General features: G+C 36.8%; 1 protein-coding gene across 1 annotated transcript in view; it reads right to left on the reverse strand.

The window, feature by feature from the left end:
• Nucleotides 1-16,519, reverse strand: part of LOC309660575 (uncharacterized protein) — a gene marked incomplete at its 5' end in the record, with an annotated part of 88,502 nt that overhangs the window by 39,106 nt on the left and 32,877 nt on the right. The window contains one exon of the mRNA XM_082461372.1: nt 3,811-5,723. The remainder of the gene's footprint in view (nt 1-3,810; nt 5,724-16,519) is intronic.

Genomic DNA, 16,519 nt, shown 5'->3' on the forward strand with positions numbered 1-16,519 from the left:
CGAGAACTCAAGATATGGGCCTATGTCATCAGAAGCTGCTGTTACCCACTCCTGAGTGTGGAAAAGGAAAAGGCTCGGCAAGAAAATAACAAACAGAACAACTACTTCCAGGCTGATGATGGTCTAAGATGCCTACATTTTTCTGCTGTGGCTGCAAAGGAAACATTTGCATTCTGAGAGCACTTCAAAACGGGTTCAGTTATTTGCCCCTTGGAAGATACCTATATGTTAAAATCTCTAAGATTTTGTTTCTGGAACACCACAAGTGAAAGACATCAGTTTCCATCATCCATTACTGTTATTTTGAAGTGAGATATCGATTGAAAGTCAAAGGCCAAGACTCTAGAAGCAGAAACCTCAAACAATGTGTTTAGTATTTCCATAATACCTCTCCAGCTTGTGCGAATATGACGTTTCATAGTTTAAGGGTTATGGTTTCCTGATATATCTCTATGGAAGAAATATTATATGTCAGTGTTCCCTGAAATAGAAATACACATCACTGTTGAGACACAAGAATGCTTTTGCTAACAAGTTGATAATTTGGGCAGCAATAAACAATTGCAAGTTATCAGTAATTGCTTTATTAAGCAAACAGATTTCAGCAATATCTATCCAGTAAAATATTGCTTTCATGATATCAACCCTTTATTTTTTTATTGAAGTATAGTTGATTTACAATGTTGTGTTAGTTTCTGGTGTACAGCAAAGTGATTCAGTTATACATATACATATATATTCTTTTCCATTGTAGGTTATTACAAGATATCGAATATAGTTCCCTGTGCTATACAGTAGGTTCTCGTTGTTTATCTATTTTATATATGTGTATCTGATAATCCCAAACTTCTAATTTATCCCTCCCTCATTCCCCTTTCATAACCATAAGTTTGTTTTCTATGCATGACATTGATTCTTTAGCTGAAAAGGGGAATTAATCTACTGTTGAGGCAACTAAAACGATCTTAATTATAGCTGTGAATTTGGTCTCATCCATAGACTGGGGGAACTACTTTGTTCATCCCAATGGATTCTCGAATTTCCTCTTTCTCTCATTCTCTCTTTCTCTCTCAATTAGAGTCCTTTACCTGTCACATCACCATCCCCAAATACAGGCTTGCAAGTCAAAATGAACTTGACATGGTGGGACAATATATTTAATTTGTGAAAAAAAATGTAGAATGGAAGCAATGTATGATGCAGACCAAATTCTGAGGTCATTCACCCAGTTGCTCCTCTAAGGATCATAGAGCTATTGATACTTTGGGTTGTCAGAAACAACAAACAACAAAAATGCTACAATATAAATGATTAAAAGGAGTGGAAGGATGGTCTTCGAAAATTTTGTTCAATAAAAAGTTTTAAAACATGAGACAAAATATCAAAGAAAGTAAAATAAGAATGTAAAATGTATAACAAGTACATGTCGTTCAAATTTGACATTTGCTCATATACTTGTTGTTGATATCACAAAAGAAAAGATGTTCATTTTGTAAGCCATTATTAAATATGTCATTAAAATCAAAACAATAAAATAGAGTCCTCAGGCCTGAGCTGATGTAGTAAATGTCTATGAATGCATTCAAATATCTACCCCGTCTACAATGCTTTGGAGCCAGCACGATTACACACAGCCTCTGTCACTTGAAAGGGATGGCAACACATCCTTCTTGATAAGGTAAGCTACCTGTGATCACACACCTTCAGGAGAGAGCAGATGTAGAGTGTTTGGGTGAGAAAGGTGACTAAGCCAATTTGGGCACCATCCAAGCCAAGAGTATCTCAAGACCTGGAATTGGAATATGGATCAGAGCTATGGTGTATAACTGAGTTCTATCCCTTTTTGATTTTTAAATTCATATGAAAAAACTGAGCAGAGAAGCTGTCCACAGTCCTCTCTTTCAGCGCTTTTATTTCCTCTACCCTAAGGAAGTCTAATTTATTGTTGTATACAATTCTAACTTGTTTTGTGTCATTACCAATTTATCCCATTTTGTTTTAAATTGTACTCTGCTTTGTTCTGGAGGGGAAACCTTGAAAATTTCAACCTCCCCAAGGACACTGTGATGGAGAATCCATGGTAGGTTGTGTAACTCCTATCAGCCTCTATCTAGAGATACAGCTTGAAAGATCATAGAGTTTTGTGTAAACTATTATTCCTCAGTTAATGAGACAAGGGCTTTGACCAATTAACACACACTTCACAGCCTTTAAAACAATGTGGGAATGTCCTTAAAAGATTTCTGACAGAAATAGCTAAAACATTGTGTGTGTGTGTGTGTATGTGTGTGTGTGTATGGGCACACAAGTGTGCACATCCCTTGAAGTTTGGGTTAGAAGCTAGAAGGAGAGTTGAAAATTTTTAAAAATAGGCAAAGCCTTAAAAGTCTAAGTATTGTTTTCAGCTTGAATCTTAAAGAAGGGTCTGAGTGGTTCATATTCTATCTAAAATGGTTTGTTCATAAATAATGAATGTTAGAAAGGCAGAATGCTAAAAGTCCCTCTACATCTGAAAGGAAATTTATGATCCCTTCAAAACTTTAAATCATTTCAGGCTGTGTAAAACATATACCTTTAGGTATTATTCTTGATCTGAGTTCTACTCTGCAAACTTGCTAGCACTATATCCCTTATAAGGCAGAGTTAATCAACTTCAGCACGACTGATATTTTGGACCCGATAATTCTTTGTTATCAGGGGCTTTCCTGTGAATTATAGGATGTTTAACAACATTCCTGGCCTCTATCCACTAGCTTCTAATAGCAACCACACCATCAGTTGTGAGAATCAAAAATGTTTCCAGACATTGCCAAATGCCCCTTGGGAAAAATAGGTACAAAATCATCCCAGCTGAGAACCACTGATAGAAGAATAACAATGTAGGGCATGTGTGGCCCAGAGTGCCGGGGTGGCTGGTCTTACTAAAGAAACTAACATAAGATAATTTCACAATTTCATTTGGTATTGTACATTGAAAAACATGGCCACAACAGTTGGCATCTCCTAAGGGGTCAAGTGTATTTCACCTCCTTTCGAATCTGGCCTTGCCTTGTAAAGAGCTTTGACAAAAAAAAGTGCATACATGGCATTATGTGACATCTGAAGCTAGGTCTTTCAGCTTCCAGTTTGCTGTCTTAGAGAGCTGCCCTGGGACCGCCATGTAAGGAAGCCAGGCTAGCCTCCTAGAAGATGAAAGGCCACGTGAAAGAAAAACAAGGTTCTCCAACCGACCGCAAGAACCAACTGCCTGACATATGAATGGAACCCTCTTGGGCCTCGCAGGCCAGCTGATCCTCAAGCTAATTCAGCCTCGTAAGTGAACCTGGGTGAAACCAGCAGAGGAAATAACCAGCCTAATTCTAGAATCAAGGGAAATAAGGAATCATTCTTGTTTTAAGTCTCTAAGTTTCAGGGTGGTTTCTGATGCAGCAAGGACTAACATGGTACCCTAGCTTGGACTCAACGTATGCTGCTATCAAGAGACTCCTACGTGAAAGATGGTGGGTCAGATCCAGAGAAGTGAATGACTTTCGGTTAGAGTCATGAAGACATGGTTCCTGGTGACCTCAGAGACTTCACACAGCTTCTCCAGAGCACACATGGAGATTAGATACTAACTTTTCAGAACTTCATTCAATTCAATTAGGAAAAAGTGCATTTATACAGTATCAACAATGTACAAAGTACGTAAGGGGAGGAGAGGGGAAGCTATCATTTTCTACCTGTTTTAAAGTAGGTTAAAACAAAATCTTGACTATTATTGTGAAAAGAAGTGAAACATGATGCTCTGGAACAAATAAAAATACATACCTTAAACAGAGAATGATTGTGGTGGGGGGCTGTATTGATCACTTGTCAACTTGGCTAGTTTGGAAGGATTTTCCCAGAATCTCCCACTTATGGTTCTAGATGGAAGTTGACCAAAAGAGAAATTCACACGAGGTTTTTGAAAGGTGTAGGGGAAGCTGTAGCCATCATGCCCTGAAGGTTTTCATAGTTAGATGCAGAGATGCCAATGGATTCTGCCATGTCCTTGCTTCATCCCCCACCATGGGTCCAGCTCTTCTTCCCAAATGCTGGTCCTGCTGACCGGCAGCTACCCCAAGCTGGACTTTCTGTTGGCTCTCCTTAGTAATTTAACTTCAGCATCTGGACGTGCTTAGCTTCCAGGTTTTCCTGTAAGTTATCATTTGTCCTCTTGTATAGTGTATCAGAAGGCTGGTGGTTTCTATCTGATCTTTCAACTCGTCCTTTTGGACTTCTCTCCAACTTCTCCCCATTTGTGTAATGTCTTCCTATAATAGAGTCTTTATATCATGATACTCATAGTGGTTTTGACTTCCCAGTGGAACCCTGGAAGATAGGATATCACAAACAGTTCAGAAAGAGGAAGTTCTGAGAATAGGTTTTGCTCTGGCATTTTCTATGAGATCACACTTAATTTTGAGAAGCCCAGTTTGTTTGACTTCCTAGCATCAGTGATGGTGGAAAATGTCCCTATGTTTATCATATACACACAGTCCCCTCATTCTTCACCTAGTCATGGAGAACCAGAGGATGGAAGAAACCATTAAAATCGCTCCTGCTCCTTAGTTGTTCCAGTTATAAATCCAGGAGGACCCAAGAGGTAGCAAAGGGGATTAATACACTGCCTAAAGAGATAAAGATCTCATGGGCAAAAAATGTATTAAGGAGCAGTAATCATAGCATTTTTTAAAAATCAGAAGTAGAGAAAAAGTAATATCAGATATTTAGTGAGACAAGATCATGTTTATGGCATTTGAAGGGAGATGTATCTCAGAAATAATTTAAATAGGTTTCAGTGTCTGTCATAAATACCAAAATACCAAAAGAAAAATCTGTAGGCAAATGTAACCTTGAGAGGTATAAATCAGTAAAGAATAAAAAAATTTCTGTAAGACAAATTGAAATGTGTCAGGGAGAAATAAATGCTATGAGCTCCATGCTTAGTAAAATTGAGTGTTGGACTTTGGAAAGCATTGTATGTGCACAAAATTTACGATGTTCATGGTGTCTTTCATAATGGTTAGATGGAATTTTCAAATTATAAAAATTACAAAAATGAGCTGCAAGACTAGAGTTCTGAACTGTAGATAATTTTTTAAGCTCAATGGATCAAGTCAAACATATGCTACTTGTTTTCACTTATGTTTGGCTCTAAATGGTTAACTCTTTGCCATATTGGATGGAAGATCGACCCAGACTCTAGGGGACATCAGAAATTACCTGGGGCTTGCTGAATATATGCCCTTTGGGCCCACCTCCAGACATTCAATAGATCCTGAGTGGAATCAGGAAATTTCTGCTGTTTGAAAGATTCCAGGTGATTCTGACCTAGATAGTTTAAGATCATACCTTGAAAAACAGTTATCTGGACCCAACAGAATGAGTTCTCAGGCTCTGTGCTGAGTATACCAAGTGAAAATATCTATAGGTTATTTTTAAAGTATAAAAATACCACATCAAGTCCCATATGACACTTTGCTGAAGAAAACATACCATTTGCATTGTTTCCAAGTAAGATGCATGAGGCTCACACACACGTGTGTGTGTGTGTGTGTGTGTGTGTGTGTGAACATCCTGCGTTGATGCTGCTGAGGCTGTTGGCAGCTCTGTCTCAGATGTGAAGGCGTGAGGGTCTCAAATTTGGAGCAGAAGCAAGAAGATGGCCCCAGACCAAAGCATCTCCCATTAGAGTACTGCTAAGTCCAAAGAAATGTATAAAATTACTCATGTGAATGTATTGATCAAGAAAAATCTATATTTTCTTTCTAAAATGTATATTTAGGAAAATTAAGGACAACTTACTTCACTATGAAGAGTTTACTTTTGGCAAAAGGGGGAAATGTTGAAACATCCAGCTTTCAAAAATGGCAAAGGAGTTTACATTTTGTACTTAAGGATTTGGCAATAATTCGGATGTGGAACAGGATATCAATCATCCACACGTGGCATCTCAACTTTTCTTATTTTTTCGTGAATGGAAAGGTCATTGTATTTAACGAGGATAAGGGTTTCAAACGTTCCCTCTTACATCTTTGCTTTGTAGACTTCCTTCCCTCTGTCTGAAATGCCTTCCCTGTACCTTCTTCACTTAACTAAATTCTGCTTTTGCCAGAGATTTAGCTCAACTCCACCTCCCCAGGGGGCTTTCCTTGAAATGCATCCCCATCCCTACCCTCTTACCATCCTACACAGTCTCAGTACGGTCTCTTCCCTCCATCACTGCACTGTGACTCTGATGTCTCCAACACCTTTGGCTCCACCAATAACCTGTGAGTTCAATGAGATCGTAAACCTCGTCCTCTTCATATTTATTTCTGAGCAAATAGGGTTAAAAAATCCGCATAATAAGTGGATTTTAAAAATTGAAATTATTAACATTTGGTAAATCCTAATGAAACATAACATTAGTGCCTGAGTGTTAGTTGCACGTATACAAAAAACCAGGAGGTCATTAGTTGCAAGATGTGTAACTATACCAAGAGAAGCAAACATAATAACATATTGTACCCCCACAGTAGCAAACACCGACAGGGACACTTAACTAAGAGTAGTACGACCTATGACCTGCTATGTTGAACTGCTACAAAGTGTGATCAGAATTTGTTTTCCCCATTACACTGCAAAACACACACACACACACACAAACACACTCAAAGGCAATGAAGTTTCCTGATCCTTCTGTTTGCTCTAGCATCTAGCACAGAGATGAGCAAACATCAGTGTTCCTATTTCCTTTGCTCTTATTAATAGGAAGAGTTTAGTATTTATTCTTTGAGATAAGTGTACAGATTCTCCTAATCAAAATTTAGAAAACAAATAAGTACTTGGTTTTCAAAGAATAGGCATAAAATGTTTCCTTCCATTGATTGATTTATTTAAAATACAACTTTATCACTTAATTTGTATTGTTTATTTGGGAACAATCTTACATTTGTTTTTACTGTTCAAAACTTTTTCAAAGTGCAGATTGCTTACTTGTTTTGTCTTCTTTTTTCCCACTGCAAGTTGAGCTGTGCAACACCAAACAATCTGTGATTAAGAAAATGAGTTTTGCTTTTAATCAATTAAATTTAAAAGTTGGCATATGAAGCTCATAGCTCCTTAAAAGAATGACTTAATAAAGAAGCAGTAGTTTAATATTTAGACAGTGAGACAATAATCAGAAAATAATAAAAACAGACATCTTTAAATAGATAAAAGTGACAATCTTATATAATGCATAGGTTTTATTCCAATAACTTCCAAAATTAATATCTCATGAATGAGTGAGTGCAAATCACCTTATTCAGTGCAATCAGACTGAACCTGCCATCTTGACTATAAAGCTATCACTGCAGAGGCAATTATATCCTAACAAACAAATATTGTTCAGGTAGGAAGATGAACACATGTGGGAAGGGAAACATGTACATATTTCAAATGAAAAACTGTTCCTTGAATTAAAAAAATAAAGAAGACTTCAAATACTTTGAATCCTACATTCAGCCCAAAATCCCTATGTCACTTTACTCTTAAACTTAGTTCTTAATTCTTAATCTTCTATGTTAATTCTTAATCTTAATTCTTAATCTTATATCAAAAATATATTTTTGTCAATACAAATGTTCCTGAGAATTCTGTACATTATATTATAGAAACTGTTTTTGTCTCACAGTTTATAGACTTAGAGGTATGCATATGGGAAAACTCATTTTTACAAGAATATCTTAACAAAATATATGTCTGATAAAACTGGGTTTATTTTACAGTCAAAATTTTGAATCTGAAAACTCTGCCATAAATTTTAATTAGGAAATTTTTTCCTTTTTTTCTCTGTTTTATTAAGATATAATTGATACACAGCATTGTATAAGTTTACGGTATATTATATAATGATTTGACTGACATGTATTGTGAAATGATTACCACAATACATTTAGTTATCCATCATCTCATATAGACACCAAAAAAAGAAAAGAAAAATTTTTTTTCTTACAATGAGAACTTTCAGGAATTGCCCTCTTAACAACTTTCAAATATACCATACAGCAGCGTTAACTATAGTCATTGAGTTGTACATTACATCGCCAGCTCCCACTTTTGGTAACCTCAAATCTGATCTCTCTTCTATGACTTGTTTGTTTAGATTCCACCTACAAGTGAGGTCATATGGTGTTTGTCTTTCTCTGACTTACTTCACTTAACATAATGCACTCAAGTTCCATTCGTACTGTTGCGAATGGCAGAATGTCCTTCTTTTTTATGCCTGAATATTATTTATTGTCTATATATTCCACAACTTCTTTAATCATTCATCTGTTGAGGGGGAAAAAATGAAGGTAGAAATCTGTCCATGGCAGCACTGGAAGTACAGGAAGAGTGCAAACAGCAAATGAGCTCAGGCAGGAAGTTGAGCATGATGTCAACATTGGCCAATAGAATCCAATAGGGCTGAGGAATCTGTGCCCCGATACATGTTTTTTAAAAAGCTCTTATAAATTTTCATGATTTCCAGTTATTTAGGATAATCTATTTTTTAGCATGGACACAACTGATGAACAAATTAGTGACCCAGAAGATCAAGCAGAGCAATTCTCTCATAACACACTGAAAAGATAAAGCTATGGAAGGTGTGAGGAAACTACCAGGAGAAATAAAGGATAGATTCAGAAGTTCCAGTTTCTATTTAATAGGGATTCCAATTCTAGGGAATGAAGAAGACGCAGGGTTGGAGTAATTAAAACAGAAAATTTCCCTGCGCTGGAAAAAAAAAAAAAAAAGATGTAAATATTTTGTTTGAAAGGGTTGATACTGCCAAGCTGGAACGTTCTCAACTTAGTGAAAATTCAGCTTCAATAAAGAGAAAATCATAACACTGAAATCACAGAAATATGAAAAGAGTTTCCTTCAGCTTCAAAGGAGTGGAGTTAGAATGAGAATGCAGATGTGTCATCCGCAAATCTGGGTGCTAGAATGGAAAAAGTTCCTCTCGGGTTCTGAGATTAAATTATTTTGAACCTAGAATTCTACATCCAGCAAAATTGCAAATCAAGTGTAAGAGCAAAAGAAAAACATTTAGAGGCACAAGAAGACTCGGACAGCTTAAAATCCATAAGCTCTTTCTGTAAGAATTACTCAGTGCAATACTCAAACAAAGCAAAAAAATGATGTATATCATAAAGAGAAAAGCATAGGATAAAAGAAAAAGTAGTAAAAAGAAACAGCTGTTAAACTCTTGATTTAGTTTAAATAATCATCATTAAGTGACTAAGACATCTAAGAAAATTATATAATTCTTATGCTCCAGAAATTCCTAAATTCCTAAGTAAAATAACAAAGCAAAATTTTAAAAAGAGCAAATGGAAAAACATAAAATAAGAGGATATTATATTATATATCCCTTTATAACAATATTTGGGTAAATCTAGAAATCTAGATTCTAACACCCTAGATTCTAGATTCCAGTGGGTCCATAATCTTGGATCGTAAAAGAAGTTATATCTTTATCTCCACTCACCTCTAACTGAAAGTTAGCTTGACCTTCAGTTATGAACCTAGGCAATAAACATAGTGATATTAGCATCACCTGTGACAGTTGTCTGTACAAATCACACAAATGTCTATATCACTTTTCAGTTGGTGCAGGTATGTGAAAATATCATTATAGTCATTAGATCAACTGTAGATTGCACATAGTCTCCAAGTTCCTGTCTACAGATGCCCCTGCAAATGGGCTGACCACCCTCGCCCACCGGCAGGGCAAATATGCCTAGTTATCTATTTGATGACTCTGTCACCCATTTTACTCTCTCTAATATTCTTATCTACCTCTGTTCACCAATAGTTGAAAGGGGGTGAGCTTTTCCCCTCACTTCGTAAAGTTTTGTAAAACTGGACAGTTGATATGAGAATGTTTAACTCTCCATAAGGCAGGATGGTGTTTTGTAAAACTGATAACTGGTGAGCTACCAGTATAAGCCTTGCAAGTTCAAACACATCGTAAGATTGAGATAACTGCTGAAGCATTATTTAAAGTAACTTATTAGGAGTCACAGATTGTGCAGTGATACAGGCCATGCACGTTACAAGTTCTGAGGAGCAGCAAAAGTTCTTTTCTTTATTTGGATTCCTTTTCAATTCCTGTTTTGTACACTGTTATGAAGTAAAGACAAGCCTCATAGTATATTATACGAGCAGGTTTTGTGCATTTTTATTCCATGAAAATACTGCACGTATTGAGAATAACATTGTAACATCATAAACATAATCAGAAAAAAAAAACCCACACACATTATACGTAGGAAGACACAGAAAGTCATGTGATTCCACTCACAATAAAAGTCAAATTCCAGGAAGAACAGTTTTTTAAATTATTCTAAGACGAGGTCCATAGATTTCATCAACTGCCAAAGGGGTTCAAGGCATTAAAAAAAACAAAAAACAAAAAAACAAAGGCTCCCTGATCTAGATCGAGTAGATGTTTTCTAAGAAGATAAAAATTACCAAAACTAACTCAAGAACTGGGGGTGGGGGGATGGGCTAGACCAATAATTATAGGAAAACCTGAAGGGTAAGCAAAGATTTACATACACACCTCTCATCACCCTTACCACCCTACCACTATCACAGACTTGTGCCAAAATGCTGCTACCAAACTTGCAAGGAACAGATCATTTCCCTCTCTCTCTCTCTCTCTCTCTCTCTCTCTCTCTCTCTCTCTCTCTCTATATATATATATATATATATATTTATTTATTTATTTATTTATTTATTTATTTATTTATTTATATTTCTATATAGTAGTGTGTATGTTCATCTCAAACTCCTGATTTCTCTCTCTCCCTGCCCCACTACCCCACTATCCCCTTTGGTAACCATGTTTGTTTTCTATGTCTGTGAGTCTATTTCTGTTTTGTAAATAAGTTCATTTGTATCATTTTTATTAGATTCCACATATAAGTGATATCATGTGATATCTGTGTTTCTCTGTCTGACTTATTTCACTTAGTATGATAATCTCCAGGTCCATCCATGTTGCTGCAAATAGCATTAGTTCATTCTTTTCTTACGGCTGAATAATATTCCATTGTGTATATACCACATCTTCTTTACCCATTCATCTGTCAATGGACATTGAGTTTGCTTCCATATCTTGGCTACTGTAGATAGTGCTGCTATGAACATTGTGGTGCATGTATCTTTTTGAATTATGTTTTTCTCTGGATATATGCCCAGGAGTGCAGGATCATATGGTAAGAACTTTTAGTAAAAGGAAAAAACAAACAAAAGAAAGTACCCTAATTCATTCTACATATCAAGTAAAATAACCCTGATATTGACTATGAAAAGGATGTATACAAATGAAAACCATTAAAGCAATACTACTAATAAATATGTACACAATTCCTAGGGCATTGAGAGTTGTGGTTTTGCAGATAGAAAAAAAGAGAGAGAGTCTAATGAAATAACTATTTAAGTTGGAAAAGAGGAGAAGTGAAGAGGAGAGGAAATAGGTCAATGATCTAATCTATTCCTGCTGTTGGAATAGGAAAGTCCAGTTGAGAAGAGTTGATGAGGAAGATTATTACATATTTCTATTATGGGATACTATGCAGCAATTTAAAGAATGAAGTAGATATATGTACACTAAAAAGTAAAACTCCCCCAAGATATACTGTTGAATATGCTGAATAAAATCAAGATGTGTGTGTGTGTGTGTGTGTGTGTGTGTGTTTGTATGTGTGTTCCTACCAAATGATGCCATTGCAAGGAAAAAGGCTCACAAATTTTTATTTATTTATTTTTTTACTTTCCAATGGTTTGATATTTCTATGCCTAGTATGCATTTTAATTTTAAAAATATTTTTTGAAAAGCTATTTCCACGTTGGAAAAAAATGATATGCATAAGTCCATCATATAGAGACACTGCTGTTCGTATTTCTATTTGTTTTCATCCAATTTTTTTTTTAAGTATCATTTTAACTTTATTTATTTTTAAATTTTATTTATTTATATTTGGCTGCTTTTGGTCTTCGTTGCTGTGTGTAGGTTTTCTCCAGTTGCAGCGAGCAGGGGCTACTCTTCATTGCAGTGCACGGGCTTCTCACTGCAGTGGCTTCTCTTGTTGCAGAGCACGGGCTCTATGCATGTGGGCTTCAGTAGTTGTGGCACGTGGGCTCAGTAGTTGTGGCTCACGGGCTTAGTTGCTCTGTGGCATGTGGGATCTTCCCGGACCAGGGATCGAACCCGTGTCCCCTGCATTGGCAGGCAGATTCTTAACCACTGCGCCACCAGGGAAGTCCTATCCAATATTTTTTAATGCAAATATCCTTTTTTATGGAACGGAATCATATTGTGCATACTGTTTTTAATCAGCTTTTCCCACCTTTTCATAGCATTAAATATTTCTCTAGTATCATTTTTAAGGGCTAACTAAAGCCTTGTTTTAAAATATTTATGCTTCATTCAGTTCTTGTTTCTATCAAAAATACTTCCATAAAAATCTTGTAGCTATAATTTTGCAAACATCCATGACTATTTTCTCAGCATGAATCCCCCAAAGTAAAAATGCTGGTTTAAAGGTTTTAATGCAAAATTCTGAGGCATTCAATAGCTATGGCCAAACTGCCTTCCAGAAAAATTTTAAAAATTTACACGCTCACCAACAGCATATGACAGTGTCTCTTTCCATGCCATTTTGCCAGCACTGAGAATATAAATTTTTTCATCTAGTTTTTAATACTAGGTCCCTAAAACTAGATTTATCATGAAATTAAGGATTTTTTCCATTCTAACTCTATGTTAAATTGTGTTTTCAAATTCAAATACCATAGCGATAATGACCTTAAAGCAGCTTTGATTGCGTGAGACACAGGAATCAATACAACATTTATGTACCTCTTACAGACTTTTTTCCTAAGCTTCCCTTCTTTGGCTATCTGTTACACTACAAGATTGAGGATTAGGTTTTGAGAGTCTGCTTTTAACTGCCTCCAATGAGTAAAATTATTAAAATTTAAATATAAATTTAAAAACTATGCATTGGACCTTTGTGCCATTGAAGAAGGTCAAGTTCAAGCCCCTTATTTAAAAAGACCTCTCCCTGAGAGATCACAGAAGGAAGTCTATTAACATTACATCTTTCTCCTTTCTTTTCCTCTTTGTTCATTTTAAAACAAGGCTAATGCTGACTGAAAGCTAAAATTGCATAAAACTGTCATGACTTATGCTATATGGCATCAAAATCGAGCATGCTCCCACTGAAATCACTGTACACAATCATTAGTGAAAATCCTTGATGAATTACCCATCTAAACAAAGCCTAGCTATTTTGTTTTCTAAACAATCCTGGAAAGGACCCATTAAAGATTGCCAGCTTGGGCATTTTATGTTTTTATTTTCAAACAAGAAATTTAGAGTTTGGTATATTTGGAGTTTGGTAACTAAACATTCTCTTGTTCCTATAAGAGACCATGATGAGTTTTCAAACAGAAATGCTGTTTGAAATGCTTTGACACTAAACTTTGAGACTGTGAAATGGTCTACAATTTTTAAATTATTTCTTTTTGGAAGAAAAATAAGATATTTGCTTGCTCTGGCTGTAGTTGTGCTGTAGACATGCAAATAAAACGATAATCTACGGAGACAAAGTTGAAGATGATGGTTGCAAATGATTTTATTGTGTAGATGCAGCAATGTTTTTCAATTAATTATAACGACAGTGTTAACTTTTATTGTTTATTCTCCTATAAAAATTGCAAAAATGCTACAATACTGAAAAAAGAGTAGTTGAGAGAGATCAAAGCAGATCAAATGCAATTGAAACCTCTGTTGTCTTAGCAGTTATCAAAGGAAATCACACAGCTCTCAAGACATCCAATACTTATTTATTTCATTAAAAACCATACAGTTGAAGTAAAAACAAGAGAAAGAAAAACAAGATAGCACAATAAACACAATTTTTCTCTGTAGCTTCACCCAGGATCTTTTCAAACATGTGAAGGCCTGCATATCTTATTTACAAAATAATTATAAACCCTAAAACTTAAATTTTTGCTTTATATACTACTTACCTGGCCACGGACCTATTTCTTTCTTTTATTGCCAAGCTCCAATGATAAAAGGTCCACGTTAACCATGTCAATTTCATTTATTCCCAGCTCAACTTTTTGTAATATATCAGCTCAATCAAAATATTAAGTTTGTAGTTTCAGATGAGTCACCATATTAGAGTAATGCCAGGTGACAAAGGAGGTGCTAGACCATACGGAAATTTACAAAAGAGGTGTGTTGAAACTTTGTTACATGTTTCCCGGAACCCCTCACCTACTTCAAGGTTGTAAAGGGGGTCAGGTGTGGGAGATGAAAGAAGAATTTTGACGGGAATAACTTTGAAGAGAACTCTATAAAGTCCAGCTCACAAGGGGGAGGGAGACATCCCACCACTACCCACTACCCCAAACCTAATGAGAGGGGCTTCAGTAAGACCCTTTAGGCTGTTTCTTGACATGTGTTCTTTGCAGTTGGGGGATCCAGAGGACCTTTGCTGAACTCCTATACGGGAAAGCTAAAGGATCTGGGGATGGCCAGTGGGAGGGCCATTGCTGGTCTGGGAGATAACTTCACTGCCTACTGACAATAGGTATAAGGTGCATAAGTCCCAGAGTAGGTGATCAGACTGGAGTAATTCGAACTTCTTCCCAAGAGGACCCCAGAGAGAGTGTGTGCTGAGCGGACTGACAGAGAACCAGGGGTAGGGGTGGGGGGGATGGGAGAGTGGGATACTGCCAAAGGAAAGCTACCACATCAAGGGGGTTTCAGTCAGAGAGGCCCAGCAGAGGAAACTCTGTAAAACCTCCCAAAGTGTCTGACAGAGAAAGTGACAGTGGTAAACATCTGCCAGGCATATACATGGTCCCACATCATCTTGAAATGGGACCAGTTAAGTGAGTTTCCTGCGTCTCTTCTCTTTCTGCCTCTCTGCCCCAGCCCCTGGTTCCTCACAAACTGCGATTAGTCATCTGGAGAAAGAGGACAGGGCAAGAAAGAGTTAACTTTCAATCCAGTTGGATTCACATCAGGACTGGATACTCTTCTTTCTGAGAAGGGATTGTGGCTACAGGTAACCAGAGGATTTGTGGTTACATGAGAAGAACCAGAAGTGTCAAGAAGCCTCTCCATGTTTCCAACCAGGAGCAAGGAGAGGCTACCACCTGCCCAAGAAGGTTTAAAGGGCGTATAGATTGCTTATTGTAATTTCGTCCTGTGAGCCCTAAATGCTCCATTGCTCCTAGAAAACACTTTGTCCACAACTGTCAATAATCTTTATTTATTTTTTTTAAGGTACAGTGGAGTGTGGATTATTTTTTTGTCAAATAGATGGCAATACAGTGTGTTTATTAGGCAATGGCACTATAACTGTGTGAAAAGAATACAATATGTGTCAACATTACCAGACTAAGCATTTGTCACAATATTCCCCATTCGTGAGCTAGCAATGGTCAGATGAACTAGAAAATTTAGAAATAACAAATCTCCTCACAGCACAATCTCCTCACAGAAATGAGAAAGGGAAATGAAGCCACTGAAGCCACAATCAAACTAAGTTCCAAGTGGCTCATATGTTAGCCAAGCAAGGAAAATCACTCACCAATGATGAGTTAATTTTTTTTTTTTATTACTTAGAAAGGAACTTTTTTTTAACATCTTTATTGGAGTATAATTGCTTTACAATGGTGTGTTAGTTTCTGCTATATAACAAAGTGAATCAGCTATACGTATACATATATCCCCACATCCCCTCCCACTTGCGTCTCCCTCCCATCCTCCCTACCCCACCCCTCTAGGTGGTCACAAAGCACCGAGCTGATCTCCCTGTGCTATGTGGCTGCTTCCCACTAGCTATCTATTTTACATTTGGTAGTGTATATATGTCCATGCCACTCTCTCACTTCGTCCCATCTTACCCTTCCCCCACCCTGTGTCCTCAAGTCTATTCTCCATGTCTGCGTCTTTATTCCTGTCCTGCCCCTAGGTTCTTCAGAACCTTTTTTTTTTTCTTTAGATTCCATATATATGTGTTAGCATACAGTATTCGTTTTTCTCTTTCTGACTTACTTCACTCTGTATGACAGCCTCTAGGTCCATCCACCTCACTACAAATAACTCAATTTCGTTTCTTTTTATGGCTGAGTAATATTCCATTGTATACACGTGCCACATCTTCTTTATCCATTCATCTGTCGATGGACACTTAGGTTGCTTCCATGTCCTGGCTATTGTAAATAGTGCTGCAATGAACATTGTGGTACATGACTCTTTTTGAATTATGGTTTTCTCAGGGTATATGCCCAGTAGTGGGATTGCTGGGTCATATGGTAGTTCTATTTTTAGGTTTTTAAGGAACCTCCATACTGTCCTCCACAGTGGCTGTATCAATTTACATTCCCACCAACAGTGCAAGAGGGTTCCCTTTTGCACTCCACACCCTCTCCAGCATTTATTGTGTGTAGA

This window comes from Balaenoptera physalus (assembly GCF_965194825.1).
Source record: "Balaenoptera physalus genome assembly, chromosome: 4".
Lineage (NCBI taxonomy): Eukaryota > Metazoa > Chordata > Mammalia > Artiodactyla > Balaenopteridae > Balaenoptera > Balaenoptera physalus.